Below are 16,951 nucleotides of genomic sequence, written 5' to 3' on the forward strand. Positions count from 1 at the left end.
CCGTACTTGGCCAGCCCCCAGACCCAGACACACACGGTCCAGGCCTTCCCCTACAACGTTCCACACCCCCAGTCCCGACCTCCATGCCTCCAGCACACCCCCCAGCACCACCTCCTGACATGGCCCCAAGGTCCAGGCCCCAGGAGACCAGGACCGTGACCCGTACTTGGCCAGCCCCCAGACCCAGACACATACGGACCAGGCCTCCCCCAAAACGTTCCACACCCCCAGTCCTGGCCTCCATGCCTCCAGCAGACGTACCACACCCCCAGTCCCGACCTCCATGCCTCCAGCAGACCCCCCAGCACCACCTTCACACAGGGCCCCCAGGTCCAGGCCCCAGGAGACCAGGACCGTGACCCGTACTTGGCCAGCCACCAGACCCAGAAAAACACGGACCAGGCCTCCCCCTACAACGTTCCCCACCCCCAGTCCCGACCTCCATGCCTCCAGCAGACCCCCCAGCACCACCTCCACACAGGGCCCCCAGGTCCAGGCCCCAGGAGACCAGGACCGTGACCCGTACTTGGCCAGCCCCCAGACCCAGACAAACACGGACCAGGCCTCCCCCTACAACGTTCCACACCCCCAGTCCCGGCCTCCATGCCTCCAGCAGACTCCACAGCACCACCTCCAAAGAGGGCCCCCAGGTCCAGGACCCAGGAAACCAGGACCATGACCCGTACTTGGCCAGCCCCCAGACACACACGGACCAGGCCTCCCCCAAAACGTTCCACACCCCCAGTCCCGGCCTCCATGCCTCCAGCAGACCCCCCAGCAACACCCCCAGATGAGGGCCCCCAGGTCCAGGCCCCAGGGGACCAGGACCGGGACCCGTACTGGGCCAGGGTTAGGGTTAGGCAGGCACGGACCAGGCCTCCCCCTACAACGTTCCACACCCCCAGACCCGCCCTCCATGCCTCCAGCAGACCCCCAGCAACACCCCCACATGAGGGCCCCCAGGTCCAAGCCCCAGAGGACCAGGACCGGGACCCGTTCTGGGCCAGCCCCCAGACCCAGACACACACCCCCAGTCCCGGCCTCCATGCCTCCAGCAGACCCCCCAGCAACACCCCCATATGAGGGCCCAGCAACACCCCCACATGAGGGCAACCAGGTCCAGGCCCCAGGGGACCAGGACCGGGACCCGTACTGGGCCAGGGTTAGGGTTAGGCAGGCACGGACCAGGCCTCCCCCTACAACGTTCCACACCCCCAGACCCGGCCTCCATGCCTCCAGCAGACCCCCAGCAACACCCCCACATGAGGGCCCCCAGGTCCAAGCCCCAGAGGACCAGGACCGGGACCCGTTCTGGGCCAGCCCGCAGACCCAGACACACACCCCCAGTCCCGGCCTCCATGCCTCCAGCAGACCCCCCAGCAACACCCCCATATGAGGGCCCAGCAACACCCCCACATGAGGGCAACCAGGTCCAGGCCCCAGGGGACCAGGACCGGGACCCGTACTGGGCCAGGGTTAGGGTTAGGCAGGCACGGACCAGCAGACCCCCCACAAACACCCCCACATGAGGGCCCCAGGGGACCAGGACCGGGACCCGTACTGGGCCAGCCCCCAGACCCAGAAACACACGGACCAGGCCTCCCCCTACAACGCTCCACACCCCCAGTCCCGACCTCCATGCCTCCAGCAGACCCCCCAGCAACACCCCCACATGAGGGCCCAGCAACACCCCCACATGAGGGCCCCCAGGTCCAGGCCCCAGGGGACCAGGACCGGGACCCGTACTGGGCCAGGGTTAGGGTTAGGCAGGCACGGACCAGCAGACCCCCCACAAACACCCCCACATGAGGGCCCCCAGGTCCAGGCCCCAGGGGACCAGGACCGGGACCCGTACTGGGTCAGCCCCCAGACCCACACGGACCAGGCCTCCCCCTACAACGTTCCACACCCCCAGTCCCGACCTCCATGCCTCCATCAGACTCCACAGCACCACCTCCACACAGGGCCCCCAGGTCCAGGCCCCAGGGGACCAGGACCGTGACCCGTACTTGGCCAGCCCCCAGACCCAGACACACACGGACCAGGCCTCCCCCTACAACGTTCCACACCCCCAGTCCCGGCCTCCATGCCTCCAGCAGACCCCCCAGCAACACCCCCACATGATGGCCCCCAGGTCCAGGCCCCAGTGAACCAGGACCGGGACCCGTACTGGGCCAGGGTTAGGGTTAGGCAGGCACGGACCAGGCCTCCCCTTACAACGTTCCACACCCCCAGTCCGGGCCTCCGTGCCTCCAGCAGACCCCCCAGCAACACCCCCAGATGAGGGCCCCCGGGTCCAGGCCCCAGGGGACCATGACCGGACCCGTACTGGGCCAGCCCTCAGACCCAGACACACAAGGTCCAGGCCTCCCCCTACAACGTTCCACACCCCCAGTCCCGGCCTCCATGCCTCCAGCAGACTCCACAGCACCACCTCCACACAGGGCCCCCAGGTCCAGGCCCCAGGAGACCAGGACCGTGACCCGTACTTGGCCAGCCCCCAGACCCAGACACACACGGTCCAGGCCTCCCCCTGCAACGTTCCACACCCCCAGTCCCGAACTCCATGCCTCCAGCACACCCCCCAGCACCACCACCTGACATGGCCCCAAGGTCCAGACCCCAGGAGACCAGGACCGTGACCCGTACTTGGCCAGCCCCCTGACCCAGACACACACGGACCAGGCCTCCCCCAAAACGTTCCACACCCCCAGTCCTGGCCTCCATGCCTCCAGCAGACGTTCCACACCCCCAGTCCCGACCTCCATGCCTCCAGCAGACCCCCCAGCACCACCTCCTCACAGGGCCCCCAGGTCCAGGCCCCAGGGGACCAGGACCGGGACTTGTACTGGGCCAGGGTTAGGGTTAGGCAGGCACGGACCAGGCCTCCCCCTACAACGTTCCACACCCCCAGTTCCGGCCTCCATGCCTCCAGCAGACCCCCCAGCAACACCCCCAGATGAGGGCCCCCAGGTCCAGGCCCCAGGGGACCAGGACCGGGACCCGTACTGGGCCAGCCCTCAGACCCAGACACACACGGTCCAGGCCTCCCCCTACAACGTTCCACACCCCCAGTCCCGACTTCCATGCCTCCAGCAGACTCCACAGCCCCCCAGGTCCAGGCCCCAGGAGACCAGGACCGTGACCCGTACTTGGCCAGCCCCCAGACCCAGACACACACGGACCAGGCCTCCCCCAAAACGTTCCACACCCCCAGTCCTGGCCTCCATGCCTCCAGCAGACGTTCCACACCCCCAGTCCCGACCTCCATGCCTCCAGCAGACCCCCCAGCACCACCTCCTCACAGGGCCCCCAGGTCCAGGCCCCAGGGGACCAGGACCGGGACTTGTACTGGGCCAGGGTTAGGGTTAGGCAGGCACGGACCAGGCCTCCCCCTACAACGTTCCACACCCCCAGTCCCGGCCTCCATGCGTCCAGCAGACCCCCCAGCAACACCCCCAGATTAGGGCCCCCAGGTTCAGGCCCCAGGGGACCAGGGCCGGGACCCGTACTGGGCCAGCCCCCAGACCCAGACACACACGGACCAGGCCTCCCCCTACAACGTTCCACACCCCCAGTCCCGACCTCCATGCCTCCAGCAGACCCCCCAGCACCACCTCCTCACAGGGCCCCAAGGTCCAGGCCCCAGGAGACCAGGACCGTGACCCGTACTTGGCCAGCCCCCAGACCCAGACACACACGGTCCAGGCCTCCCCCTACAACGTTCCACACCCCCAGTCCCGACCTCCATGCCTCCAGAAGACCCCCCAGCACCACGTCCATGCAGGGCCCCCAGGTCCCAGTAGACCCGGACCGTGACCCGTACTGGGCCAGCCCCCAGACCCAGTGACACACGGACCAGGCCTCCCCCTACAACGTTCCACACCCACAGACCTGGCCTCCATGCCTCCAGCAGACGTTCCACACCCCGAGTCCCGACCTCCATGCCTCCATCAGACCCCCCAGCACCACCTCCACACAGGGCCCCCAGGTCCAGGCCCCAGGGGACCAGGACCGGGACTTGTACTGGGCCAGGGTTAGGGTTAGGAAGCTACGGACCAGGCCTCTCCCTACAACGTTCCACACCCCCAGTCCCGGCCTCCATGCCTCCAGCAGACCCCCCAGCAACACCCCCAGATGAGGGCCCCCAGGTCCAGGCCCCAGGGGACCAGGACCGGGACCCGTACTGGGCCAGGGTTAGGGTTAGGCAGGCACGGACCAGCAGACCCCCCACAAACACCCCCACATGAGGGCCCCCTGGTCCAGGCCCCAGGGGACCAGGACCGGGACCCGTACTGGGCCAGCCCCCAGACCCAGACACACACGGACCAGGCCTCCCCCTACAACGCTCCATACCCCCAGACCTGGCCTCCATGCCTCCAGCAGACCCCCAGCAACACCCCCACATGAGGGCCCCCAGGTCCAAGCCCCAGAGGACCGGGACCCGTTCTGGGCCAGCACCCAGACCCAGACACACACCCCCAGTCCCGGCCTCCATGCCTCCAGCAGACCCCCCAGCAACACCCCCATATGAGGGCCCAGCAACACCCCCACATGAGGGCAACCAGGTCCAGGCCCCAGGGGACCAGGACCGGGACCCGTACTGGGCCAGGGTTAGGGTTAGGCAGGCACGGACCAGCAGACCCCCCACAAACACCCCCACATGAGGGCCCCCAGGTCCAGGCCCCAGGGGACCAGGACCGGGACCCGTACTGGGCCAGCCCCCAGACCCACACGGACCAGGCCTCCCCCTACAACGTTCCACACCCCCAGTCCCGACCTCCATGCCTCCATCAGACTCCACAGCACCACCTCCACACAGGGCCCCCAGGTCCAGGCCCCAGGAGACCAGGACCGTGACCCGTACTTGGCCAGCCCCCAGACCCAGACAAACACGGACCAGGCCTCCCCCTACAACGTTCCACACCCCCAGTCCCGGCCTCCATGCCTCCAGCAGACCCCCCAGCAACACCCCCACATGATGGCCCCCAGGTCCAGGCCCCAGTGAACCAGGACCGGGACCCGTACTGGGCCAGGGTTAGGGTTAGGCAGGCACGGACCAGGCCTCCCCTTACAACGTTCCACACCCCCAGTCCCGGCCTCAATGCCTCCAGCAGACCCCCCAGCAACACCCCCAGATGAGGGCCCCCAGGTCCAGGCCCCAGGGGACCATGACCGGACCCGTACTGGGCCAGCCCTCAGACCCAGACACACAAGGTCCAGGCCTCCCCCTACAACGTTCCACACCCCCAGTCCCGGCCTCCATGCCTCCAGCAGACTCCACAGCACCACCTCCACACAGGGCCCCCAGGTCCAGGCCCCAGGAGACCAGGACCGTGACCCGTACTTGGCCAGCCCCCAGACCCAGACACACACGGTCCAGGCCTCCCCCTGCAACGTTCCACACCCCCAGTCCCGACCTCCATGCCTCCAGCACACCCCCCAGCACCACCTCCTGACATGGCCCCAAGGTCCAGACCCCAGGAGACCAGGACCGTGACCCGTACTTGGCCAGCCCCCAGACCCAGACAAACACGGTCCAGGCCTTCCCCTACAACGTTCCACACCCCCAGTCCCGACCTCCATGCCTCCAGCACACCCCCCAGCACCACCTCCTGACATGGCCCCAAGGTCCAGGCCCCAGGAGACCAGGACCGTGACTCGTACTTGGCCAGCCCCCTGACCCAGACACACACGGACCAGGCCTCCCCCAAAACGTTCCACACCCCCAGTCCTGGCCTCCATGCCTCCAACAGACGTTCCACACCCCCAGTCCCGACCTCCATGCCTCCAGCAGACCCCCCAGCACCACCTCCTCACAGGGCCCCCAGGTCCAGGCCCCAGGGGACCAGGACCGGGACCCGTACTGGGCCAGGGTTAGGGTTAGGCAGGCACGGACCAGGCCTCCCCCTACAACGTTCCACATCCCCAGACCCGGCCTCCATGCCTCCAGCAGACCCCCAGCAACACCCCCACATGAGGGCCCCCAGGTCCAAGCCCCAGAGGACCAGGACCGGGACCCGTTCTGGGCCAGCCCCCAGACCCAGACACACACCCCCAGTCCCGGCCTCCATGCCTCCAGCAGACCCCCCAGCAACACCCCCATATGAGGGCCCAGCAACACCCCCACATGAGGGCAACCAGGTCCAGGCCCCAGGGGACCAGGACCGGGACCCGTACTGGGCCAGGGTTAGGGTTAGGCAGGCACGGACCAGGCCTCCCCCTACAACGTTCCATACCCCCAGACCCGGCATCCATGCCTCCAGCAGACCCCCAGCAACACCCCCACATGAGGGCCCCCAGGTCCAAGCCCCAGAGGACCAGGACCGGGACCCGTTCTGGGCCAGCCCCCAGACCCAGACACACACCCCCAGTCCCGGCCTCCATGCCTCCAGCAGACCCCCCAGCAACACCCCCATATGAGGGCCCAGCAACACCCCCACATGAGGGCAACCAGGTCCAGGCCCCAGGGGACCAGGACCGGGACCCGTACTGGGCCAGGGTTAGGGTTAGGCAGGCACGGACCAGCAGACCCCCCACAAACACCCCCACATGAGGGCCCCAGGGGACCAGGACCGGGACCCGTACTGGGCCAGCCCCCAGACCCAGACACACACGGACCAGGCCTCCCCCTACAACGTTCCACACCCCCAGTCCCGACCTCCATGCCTCCAGCAGACTCCACAGCACCACCTCCACACAGGGCCCCCAGGTCCAGGCCCCAGGAGACCAGCACCGTGACCCGTACTTGGCCTGCCCCCAGACCCAGACACACACGGACCAGGCCTCCCCCTACAACGTTCCACACCCCCAGTCCCGGCCTCCATGCCTCCAGCAGACTCCACAGCACCACTTCCACAGAGGGCCCCCAGGTCCAGGCCCCAGGAGACCAGGACCGTGACCCGTACTTGGCCAGCCCCCAGACCCAGACACACACGGTCCAGGCCTCCAACTACAACGTTCCACACCCCCAGTCCCGACCTCCATGCCTCCAGCAGACCCCCCAGCACCACCTCCTGACATGGCCCCAAGGTCCAGGCCCCAGGAGACCAGGACCGTGACCCGTACTTGGCCAGCCCCCAGACCCAGACACACACGGACCAGGCCTCCCCCTACAACGTTCCACACCCCCAGACCTGGCCTCCATGCCTCCAGCAGACGTTCCACACCCCCAGTCCCGACCTCCATGCCTCCAGCAGACCCCCCAGCACCATCTCCACACAGGGCCCCCAGGCCCAGGCCCCAGGACCGGGACTTGTACTGGGCCAGGGTTAGGGTTAGGCAGGCACGGACCAGGCCTCCCCCTACAACGTTCCACACCCCCAGTCCCGGCCTCCATGCCTCCAGCAGACCCCCCAGCAACACCGCCACATGAGGGCCCCCAGGTCCAGTCCCCAGGGGACCAGGACCGGGAGCCGTACTGGGCCAGCCCCCAGACTCAGACACACACTGTCCAGACCTCCCCCTACAACGTTCCACACCCCCAGTCCCGACCTCAATGCCTCCAGCAGACCCCCCAGCACAACCTCCTGACGTGGCCCCAAGGTCCAGGCCCCAGGAGACCAGGACCGTGACCCCTACTTGGCCAGCCCCCAGACCCAGACACACACGGACCAGGCCTCCCCCAAAACGTTCCACACCCCCAGTCCTGGCCTCCATGCCTCCAGCAGACGTTCCACACCCCCAGTCCCGACCTCCATGCCTCCAGCACCACCTCCTCACAGGGCCCCCAGTTCCAGGCCCCAGGGGACCAGGACCGGGACTTGTACTGGGCCAGGGTTATGGTTAGGCAGGCACGGACCAGGCCTCCCCCTACAACGTTCCACACCCCCAGTTCCGGCCTCCATGCCTCCAGCAGACCACCCAGCAACACCCCCAGATGAGGGCCCCCAGGTCCAGGCCCCAGGGGACCAGGACCGGGACCCGGTCTGGGCCAGCCCCCAGACCCAGACACACACCCCCAGTCCCGGCCTCCATGCCTCCAGCAGACCCCCCAGCAACACCCCCACATGAGGGCCCCAAGGTCCAGGCCCCAGGGGACCTGGACCGGGACCCGTACTGGGCCAGGGGTAGGGAGGCACGGACCAGGCCTCCCCCTACAACGTTCCACACCCCCAGTCCCGGCCTCCATGCCTCCAGCAGACCCCCCAGCAACACCCCCACATGAGGGCCCCCAGGTCCAGGCCCCAGGGGACCAGGACCGGGACCCGTTCTGGGCCAGCCCCCAGACCCAGACACACACCCCCAGTCCCGGCCTCCATGCCTCCAGCAGACCCCCCAGCAACACCCCCACATGAGGGCCCCCAGGTCCAGGCCCCAGGGGACCTGGACCGGGACCCGTACTAGGCCAGGGTTAGGGTTAGGCAGGCACGGACCAGGCCTCCCCCTACAACGTTCCACACCCCCAGTCCCAGCCTCCATGCCTCCAGAAGACCCCCCTGCAACACCCCCACATGAGGGCCCCCAGGTCCAGGCCCCAGGGGACCAGGACCGGGACCCGTACTGGGCCAGCCCCCAGACCCAGACACACACGGACCAGGCCTCCCCCTACAACGTTCCACACCCCCAGTCCCGGCCTCCATGCGTCCAGCAGACCCCCCAGCAACACCCCCAGATGAGGGCCCCCAGGTTCAGGCCCCAGGGGACCAGGGCCGGGACCCGTACTGGGCCCGGGTTAGGGTTAGGCAGGCACGGATCAGGCCTCCCCCTACAACGTTCCACACCCCCAGTCCCGGCCTCCATGCCTCCAGCAGAATCCCAAGCAACACCCCCACATGAGGGCCCCCAGGTCCAGGCCCCAGGGGACCAGGACCGGAACCCGTTCTCGGCCAGCCCCCAGACCCAGACACAGACCCCCAGTCCCGGCCTCCATGCCTCCAGCAGACCCCCCAGCAACACCCCCACATGAGGGCCCCCAGGTCCAGGCCCCAGGGGACCAGGACCGGGACCCGTACTGGGCCAGGGATAGGGTTAGGCAGGCACGGACCAGGCCTCCCCCTACAACGTTCCACACCCCCAGTCCCGGCCTCCATGCCTCCAGCAGACCCCCCAGCAACACCCCAACATGAGGGCCCCCAGGTCCAGGCCCCAGGGGACCAGGACCAGGACCCGTACTGGGCCAGCCCCCAGACCCAGACACACACCCCCAGTCCCGGCCTCCATGCCTCCACCAGACCCCCCAGCAACACCCCCACATGAGGGCCCAGCAACACCCCCACATGAGGGCCACCAGGTCCAGGCCCCAGGGGACCAGGACCTGGACCCGTACTGGGCCAGGGTTAGGGTTAGGCAGGCACGGACCAGCAGACCCCCCACAAACACCCCCACATGAGGGCCCCCTGGTCCAGGCCCCAGGGGACCAGGACCGGGACCCGTACTGGGCCAGCCCCCAGACCCAGACACACACGGACCAGGCCTCCCCCTACAACGTTCTACACCCCCAGTCCCGGCCTCCATGCCTCCAGTAGACCCCCCAGCAACACCCCCACATGAGGGCCCCCAGTTCCAGGCCCCAGGGGACCAGGACCGGGACCCGTACTTGGCCAGCCCCCAGACCCAGACACACACAGACCAGGCCTCCCCCAAAACGTTCCACACCCCCAGTCCTGGCCTCCATGCCTCCAGCAGACCCCCCAGCACCACCTCCTCACAGGGCCCCCAGGTCCAGGCCCCAGGGGACCAGGACCAGGACCCGTACTGGGCCAGGGTTAGGGTTAGGCAGGCACGGACCAGCAGACCCCCCACAAACACCCCCACATGAGGGCCCCCAGGTCCAGGCCCCAGGGGACCAGGACCGGGACCCGTACTTGGCCAGCCCCCAGACCCAGACACACACGGCCCAGGCCTCCCCCTACAACGTTCCACACCCCCAGGCCCGACCTCCATGCCTCCAGCAGACCCCCCAGCACCACCTCCACACAGGGCCCCCAGGTCCAGGCCCCAGGAGACCAGGACCGGGACCCGTACTGGGCCAGCCCCCAGACCCATTCACACACGGTCCAGGCCTCCCCCTACAACGTTCCACACCCCCAGTCCCGACCTCCATGCCTCCAGCAGATCCCCCAGCACCACCTCCTCACAGGGCCCCAAGGTCCAGGCCCCAGGAGACCAGGACCGTGACCCGTACTTGGCCTGCCCCCAGACCCAGACACACACGGACCAGGCCTCCCCCTACAACGTTCCACACCCCCAGACCTGGCCTCCATGCCTCCAGCAGACGTTCCACACCCCCAGTCCTGACCTCCAGCAGACCCCCCAGCACCACCTCCACACAGGGCCCTCAGGTCCAGGCCCCAGGGGACCAGGACCGGGACTTGTACTGGGCCAGGGTTAGGGTTAGGCAGGCACGGACCAGGCCTCCCCCTACAACGTTCCACACCCTCAGTCCCGACCTCCATGCCTCCAGCAGACCCCCCAGCAACACCCCCAGATGAGGGCCCCCAGGTCCAGGTCCCAGGGGACCAGCACCGGGACCCGTTCTGGGCCAGCCCCCAGACACACACCCCCAGTCCCGGCCTCCATGCCTCCAGCAGACCCCCCAGCAACACCCCCACATGAGGGCCCAGCAACACCCCCACATGAGGGCCCCCAGGTCCAGGCCCCAGGGGACCAGGACCGGGACCCGTACTGGGCCAGCCCCCAGACCCAGACACACACGGAACAGGCCTCCCCCTACAACGTTCTACACCCCCAGTCCCGGCCTCCATGCCTCCAGTAGACCCCCCAGCAACACCCCCACATGAGGGCCCCCAGTTCCAGGCCCCAGGGGACCAGGACCGGGACCCGTACTTGGCCAGCCCCCAGACCCAGACACACACGGACCAGGCCTCCCCCAAAACGTTCCACACCCCCAGTCCTGGCCTCCATGCCTCCAGCAGACCCCCCAGCACCACCTCCTCACAGGGCCCCCAGGTCCAGGCCCCAGGGGACCAGGACCAGAACCCGTACTGGGCCAGGGTTAGGGTTAGGCAGGCACGGACCAGCAGACCCCCCACAAACACCCCCACATGAGGGCCCCCAGGTCCAGGCCCCAGGGGACCAGGACCGGGACCCGTACTTGGCCAGCCCCCAGACCCAGACACACACGGCCCAGGCCTCCCCCTACAACGTTCCACACCCCCAGTCCCGACCTCCATGCCTCCAGCAGACCCCCCAGCACCACCTCCACACAGGGCCCCCAGGTCCAGGCCCCAGGAGACCAGGACCGGGACCCGTACTGGGCCAGCCCCCAGACCCATTCACACACGGTCCAGGCCTCCCCCTACAACGTTCCACACCCCCAGTCCCGACCTCCATGCCTCCAGCAGATCCCCCAGCACCACCTCCTCACAGGGCCCCAAGGTCCAGGCCCCAGGAGACCAGGACCGTGACCCGTACTTGGCCTGCCCCCAGACCCAGACACACACGGACCAGGCCTCCCCCTACAACGTTCCACACCCCCAGACCTGGCCTCCATGCCTCCAGCAGACGTTCCACACCCCCAGTCCCGACCTCCAGCAGACCCCCCAGCACCACCTCCACACAGGGCCCTCAGGTCCAGGCCCCAGGGGACCAGGACCGGGACTTGTACTGGGCCAGGGTTAGGGTTAGGCAGGCACGGACCAGGCCTCCCCCTACAACGTTCCACACCCTCAGTCCCGACCTCCATGCCTCCAGCAGACACCCCAGCAACACCCCCAGATGAGGGCCCCCAGGTCCAGGTCCCAGGGGACCAGCACCGGGACCCGTTCTGGGCCAGCCCCCAGACACACACCCCCAGTCCCGGCCTCCATGCCTCCAGCAGACCCCCCAGCAACACCCCCACATGAGGGCCCAGCAACACCCCCACATGAGGGCCCCCAGGTCCAGGCCCCAGGGGACCAGGACCGGGACCCGTACTGGGCCAGCCCCCAGACCCAGACACACACGGACCAGGCCTCCCCCTACAACGTTCCACACCCCCAGTCCCGGCCTCCATGCCTCCAGCAGGCCCCCAGCAACACCTCCACATGAGGGCCCCCAGGTCCAGGCCCCAGTGGACCAGGACCGGGACCCGTACTGGACCAGGGTTAGGGTTAGGCAGGCACGGGACAGGCCTCCCCTTACAACGTTCCACACCCCCAGTCCCGGCCTCCATGCCTCCAGCAGACCCCCTCAGCAACACCCCCACATGAGGGCCCCCAGGTCCAGGCCCCAGGGGACCAGGACCGGACCCGTACTGGGCCAGCCCTCAGACCCAGACACACACGGTCCAGGCCTCCCCCTACAACGTTCCACACCCCCAGTCCCGGCCTCCATGCCTCCAGCAGACCCCCCAGCGACACCCCCACATGAGGGCCCCCGGGTCCAGGCCCCAGTGGACCAGGACCGGGACCCGTACTGGGCCAGGGTTAGGGTTAGGCTGGCACGGACCAGGCCTCCCCTTACAACATTCCACACCCCTAGTCCCGGCCTCCGTACCTCCAGCAGACCCCCCAGCAACACCCCCACATGAGGGCTGTGATGGAAAAATCCTCTTATTTGAATTGTTGGTTGATAAGTTTGTCTGTTCTTGTATAACATGTAGTGTCCTCAGTTTCAACCCTAATTGTCCTGCCCATTTGCCTCCCAGCTGTCTAGTGACCCTTGTCTTTAGGTGATAACGCCACAAAGATAAGCATCTGGAATTTGCATTTGTTTGTCGGGAACCCCAATCTATATATTCCTCTGTGTTTGGACAGAAGGGCCGTAAAGAGAAGAATTTGCTCATTTCCTCATTCATGAACCTTTTGTGTGGGGAGGGTCTGAAACTGTATAAAAAACCATGTCAACTTGTAATCAGGACTCACTCTGCTAGAGAGGAGTCTAATGTATGCATGCATTAAACCTAGGACATTTTACTTTCCAATGTATTGTGTGCTTTATTGCAGTGGGAATCTCATCTGGCCTAGACGCAATCTCTGTTAAAGGGGAATTGCCACGACAGGGCCCCCAGGTCCAGGCCCCAGGGGACCAGGACCGGACCCGTACTGGGCCAGCCCTCAGACCCAGACACACACGGTCCAGGCCTCCCCCTACAACGTTCCACACCCCCAGTCCCGACTTCCATGCCTCCAGCAGACTCCACAGCCCCCCAGGTCCAGGCCCCAGGAGACCAGGACCGTGACCCGTACTTGGCCAGCCCCCAGACCCAGACACACACGGTCCAGGCTTCCCCCTACAACGTTCCACACCCCCAGTCCCGACCTCCATGCCTCCAGCAGACCCCCCAGCACCACCTCCTGACATGGCCCCAAGGTCCAGACCCCAGGAGACCAGGACCGTGACCCGTACTTGGCCAGCCCCCAGACCCAGACACACACGGACTAGGCCTCCCCCAAAACGTTCCACACCCCCAGTCCTGGCCTCCATGCCTCCAGCAGACGTTCCACACCCCCAGTCCCGACCTCCATGCCTCCAGCAGACCCCCCAGCACCACCTCCTCACAGGGCCCCCAGGTCCAGGCCCCAGGGGACCAGGACCGGGACTTGTACTGAGCCAGGGTTAGGGTTAGGCAGGCACGGACCAGGCCTCCCCCTACAACGTTTCACACCCCCAGTTCCGGCCTCCATGCCTCCAGCAGACCCCCCAGCAACACCCCCAGATGAGGGCCCCCAGGTCCAGTCCCCAGGGGACCAGGACCGGGACCCGTACTGGGCCAGGGTTAGGGTTAGGCAGGCACGGACCAGGCCTCCCCCTACAACGTTCCATACCCCCAGTCCCGGCCTCCATGCCTCCAGCAGACCCCCCAGCAACACCCCCACATGAGGGCCCCCAGGTCCAGGCCCCACGGGACCAGGACCGGGACCCGTACTGGGCCAGCCCCCAGACCCAGACACACACACGGTCCAGGCCTCCCCCTACAACGTTCCACACCCCCAGTCCCGACGTCCATGCCTCCAGCAGACCCCCCAGCACCACCTCCACAAGGCCCCCAAGTCCAGGCCCCAGGAGACCAGGACCGTGACCCGTACTTGGCCAGCCCCCAGACCCAGACACACACGGACCAGGCCTCCCCCTACAATGTTCCACACCCCCAGTCCCGACCTCCATGCCTCCAGCAGACCCCCCAGCAACACCCCCACATGAGGGCCCCCAGGTCCAGGCCCCAGGGGACCAGGACCGGGACCCGTACTGGGCCAGGGATAGGGTTAGGCAGGCACGGACCAGGCCTCCCCCTACAACGTTCCACACCCCCAGTCCCGGCCTCCATGCCTCCAGCAGACCCCCCAGCAACACCCCCACATGAGGGCCCCCAGGTCCAGGCCCCAGGGGACCAGGACCGGGACCCGTACTGGGCCAGCCCCCAGACCCAGACACACACGGACCAGGCCTCCCCCTACAACGTTCCACACCCCCAGTCCCGGCCTCCATGCCTCCAGCAGACCCCCCAGCAACACCCCCACATGAGGTCCCAGGAACACCCCCACATGAGGGCCCCCAGGTCCAGGCCCCAGGGGACCAGGACCGGGACCCGTACTGGGCCAGCCCCCAGACCCAGACACACACCCCCAGTCCCGGCCTCCATGCCTCCAGCAGACCCCCCAGCAACACCCCCACATGAGGGCCCAGCAACACCCCCACATGAGGGCCACCAGGTCCAGGCCCCAGGGGACCAGGACCGGGACCCGGTCTGGGCCAGCCCCCAGACCCAGACACACACCCCCAGTCCCGGCCTCCATGCCTCCAGCAGACCCCCCAGCAACACCCCCACATGAGGGCCCCCAGGTCCAGGCCCCAGGGGACCAGGACCGGGACCCGTACTGGGCCAGGGTTAGGGTTAGGCAGGCACGGACCAGCAGACCCCCCACAAACACCCCCACATGAGGGCCCCCAGGTCCAGGCCCCAGGGGACCAGGACCGGGACCCGTACTGGGCCAGCCCCCAGACCCAGACACACACGGACCAGGCCTCCCCCTACAACGTTCCACACCCCCAGTCCCGACCTCCATGCCTCCAGCAGACTCCACAGCACCACCTCCACACAGGGCCCCCAGGTCCAGGCCCCAGGAGATCAGGACCGTGACCCGTACTTGGCCAGCCCCCAGACCCAGACACACACGGACCAGGCCCCCCCCTACAACGTTCCACACCCCCAGTCCCCCAGCCTCCATGCCTCCAGCAGGCCCCCAGCAACACCCCCACATGAGGGCCCCCAGGTCCAGGCCCCAGTGGACCAGGACCGGGACCCGTACTGGGCCAGCCCCCAGACCCATTCACACACGGTCCAGGCCTCCCCCTACAACGTTCCACACCCCCAGTCCCGACCTCCATGCCTCCAGCAGATCCCCCAGCACCACCTCCTCACAGGGCCCCAAGGTCCAGGCCCCAGGAGACCAGGACCGTGACCCGTACTTGGCCTGCCCCCAGACCCAGACACACACGGACCAGGCCTCCCCCTACAACGTTCCACACCCCCAGACCTGGCCTCCATGCCTCCAGCAGACGTTCCACACCCCCAGTCCCGACCTCCAGCAGACCCCCCAGCACCACCTCCACACAGGGCCCTCAGGTCCAGGCCCCAGGGGACCAGGACCGGGACTTGTACTGGGCCAGGGTTAGGGTTAGGCAGGCACGGACCAGGCCTCCCCCTACAACTTTCCACACCCTCAGTCCCGACCTCCATGCCTCCAGCAGACCCCCCAGCAACGCCCCCAGATTAGGGCCCCCAGGTCCAGGTCCCAGGGGACCAGCACCGGGACCCGTTCTGGGCCAGCCCCCAGACACACACCCCCAGTCCCGGCCTCCATGCCTCCAGCAGACCCCCCAGCAACACCCCCACATGAGGGCCCAGCAACACCCCCACATGAGGGCCCCCAGGTCCAGGCCCCAGGGGACCAGGACCGGGACCCGTACTGGGCCAGCCCCCAGACCCAGACACACACGGACCAGGCCTCCCCCTACAACGTTCCACACCCCCAGTCCCGGCCTCCATGCCTCCAGCAGGCCCCCAGCAACACCTCCACATGAGGGCCCCCAGGTCCAGGCCCCAGTGGACCAGGACCGGGACCCGTACTGGACCAGGGTTAGGGTTAGGCAGGCACGGGACAGGCCTCCCCTTACAACGTTCCACACCCCCAGTCCCGGCCTCCATGCCTCCAGCAGACCCCCTCAGCAACACCCCCACATGAGGGCCCCCAGGTCCAGGCCCCAGGGGACCAGGACCGGACCCGTACTGGGCCAGCCCTCAGACCCAGACACACACGGTCCAGGCCTCCCCCTACAACGTTCCACACCCCCAGTCCCGGCCTCCATGCCTCCAGCAGACCCCCCAGCGACACCCCCACATGAGGGCCCCCGGGTCCAGGCCCCAGTGGACCAGGACCGGGACCCGTACTGGGCCAGGGTTAGGGTTAGGCTGGCACGGACCAGGCCTCCCCTTACAACATTCCACACCCCTAGTCCCGGCCTCCGTGCCTCCAGCAGACCCCCCAGCAACACCCCCACATGAGGGCTGTGATGGAAAAATCCTCTTATTTGAATTGTTGGTTGATAAGTTTGTCTGTTCTTGTATAACATGTAGTGTCCTCAGTTTCAACCCTAATTGTCCTGCCCATTTGCCTCCCAGCTGTCTAGTGACCCTTGTCTTTAGGTGATAACGCCACAAAGATAAGCATCTGGAATTTGCATTTGTTTGTCGGGAACCCCAATCTATATATTCCTCTGTGTTTGGACAGAAGGGCCGTAAAGAGAAGAATTTGCTCATTTCCTCATTCATGAACCTTTTGTGTGGGGAGGGTCTGAAACTGTATAAAAAACCATGTCAACTTGTAATCAGGACTCACTCTGCTAGAGAGGAGTCTAATGTATGCATGCATTAAACCTAGGACATTTTACTTTCCAATGTATTGTGTGCTTTATTGCAGTGGGAATCTCATCTGGCCTAGACGCAATCTCTGTTAAAGGGGAATTGCCACGACAGGGCCCCCAGGTCCAGGCCCCAGGGGACCAGGAC

This window comes from Micromesistius poutassou (assembly GCF_964030765.1).
Source record: "Micromesistius poutassou genome assembly, chromosome: 1".
NCBI lineage: Eukaryota > Metazoa > Chordata > Actinopteri > Gadiformes > Gadidae > Micromesistius > Micromesistius poutassou.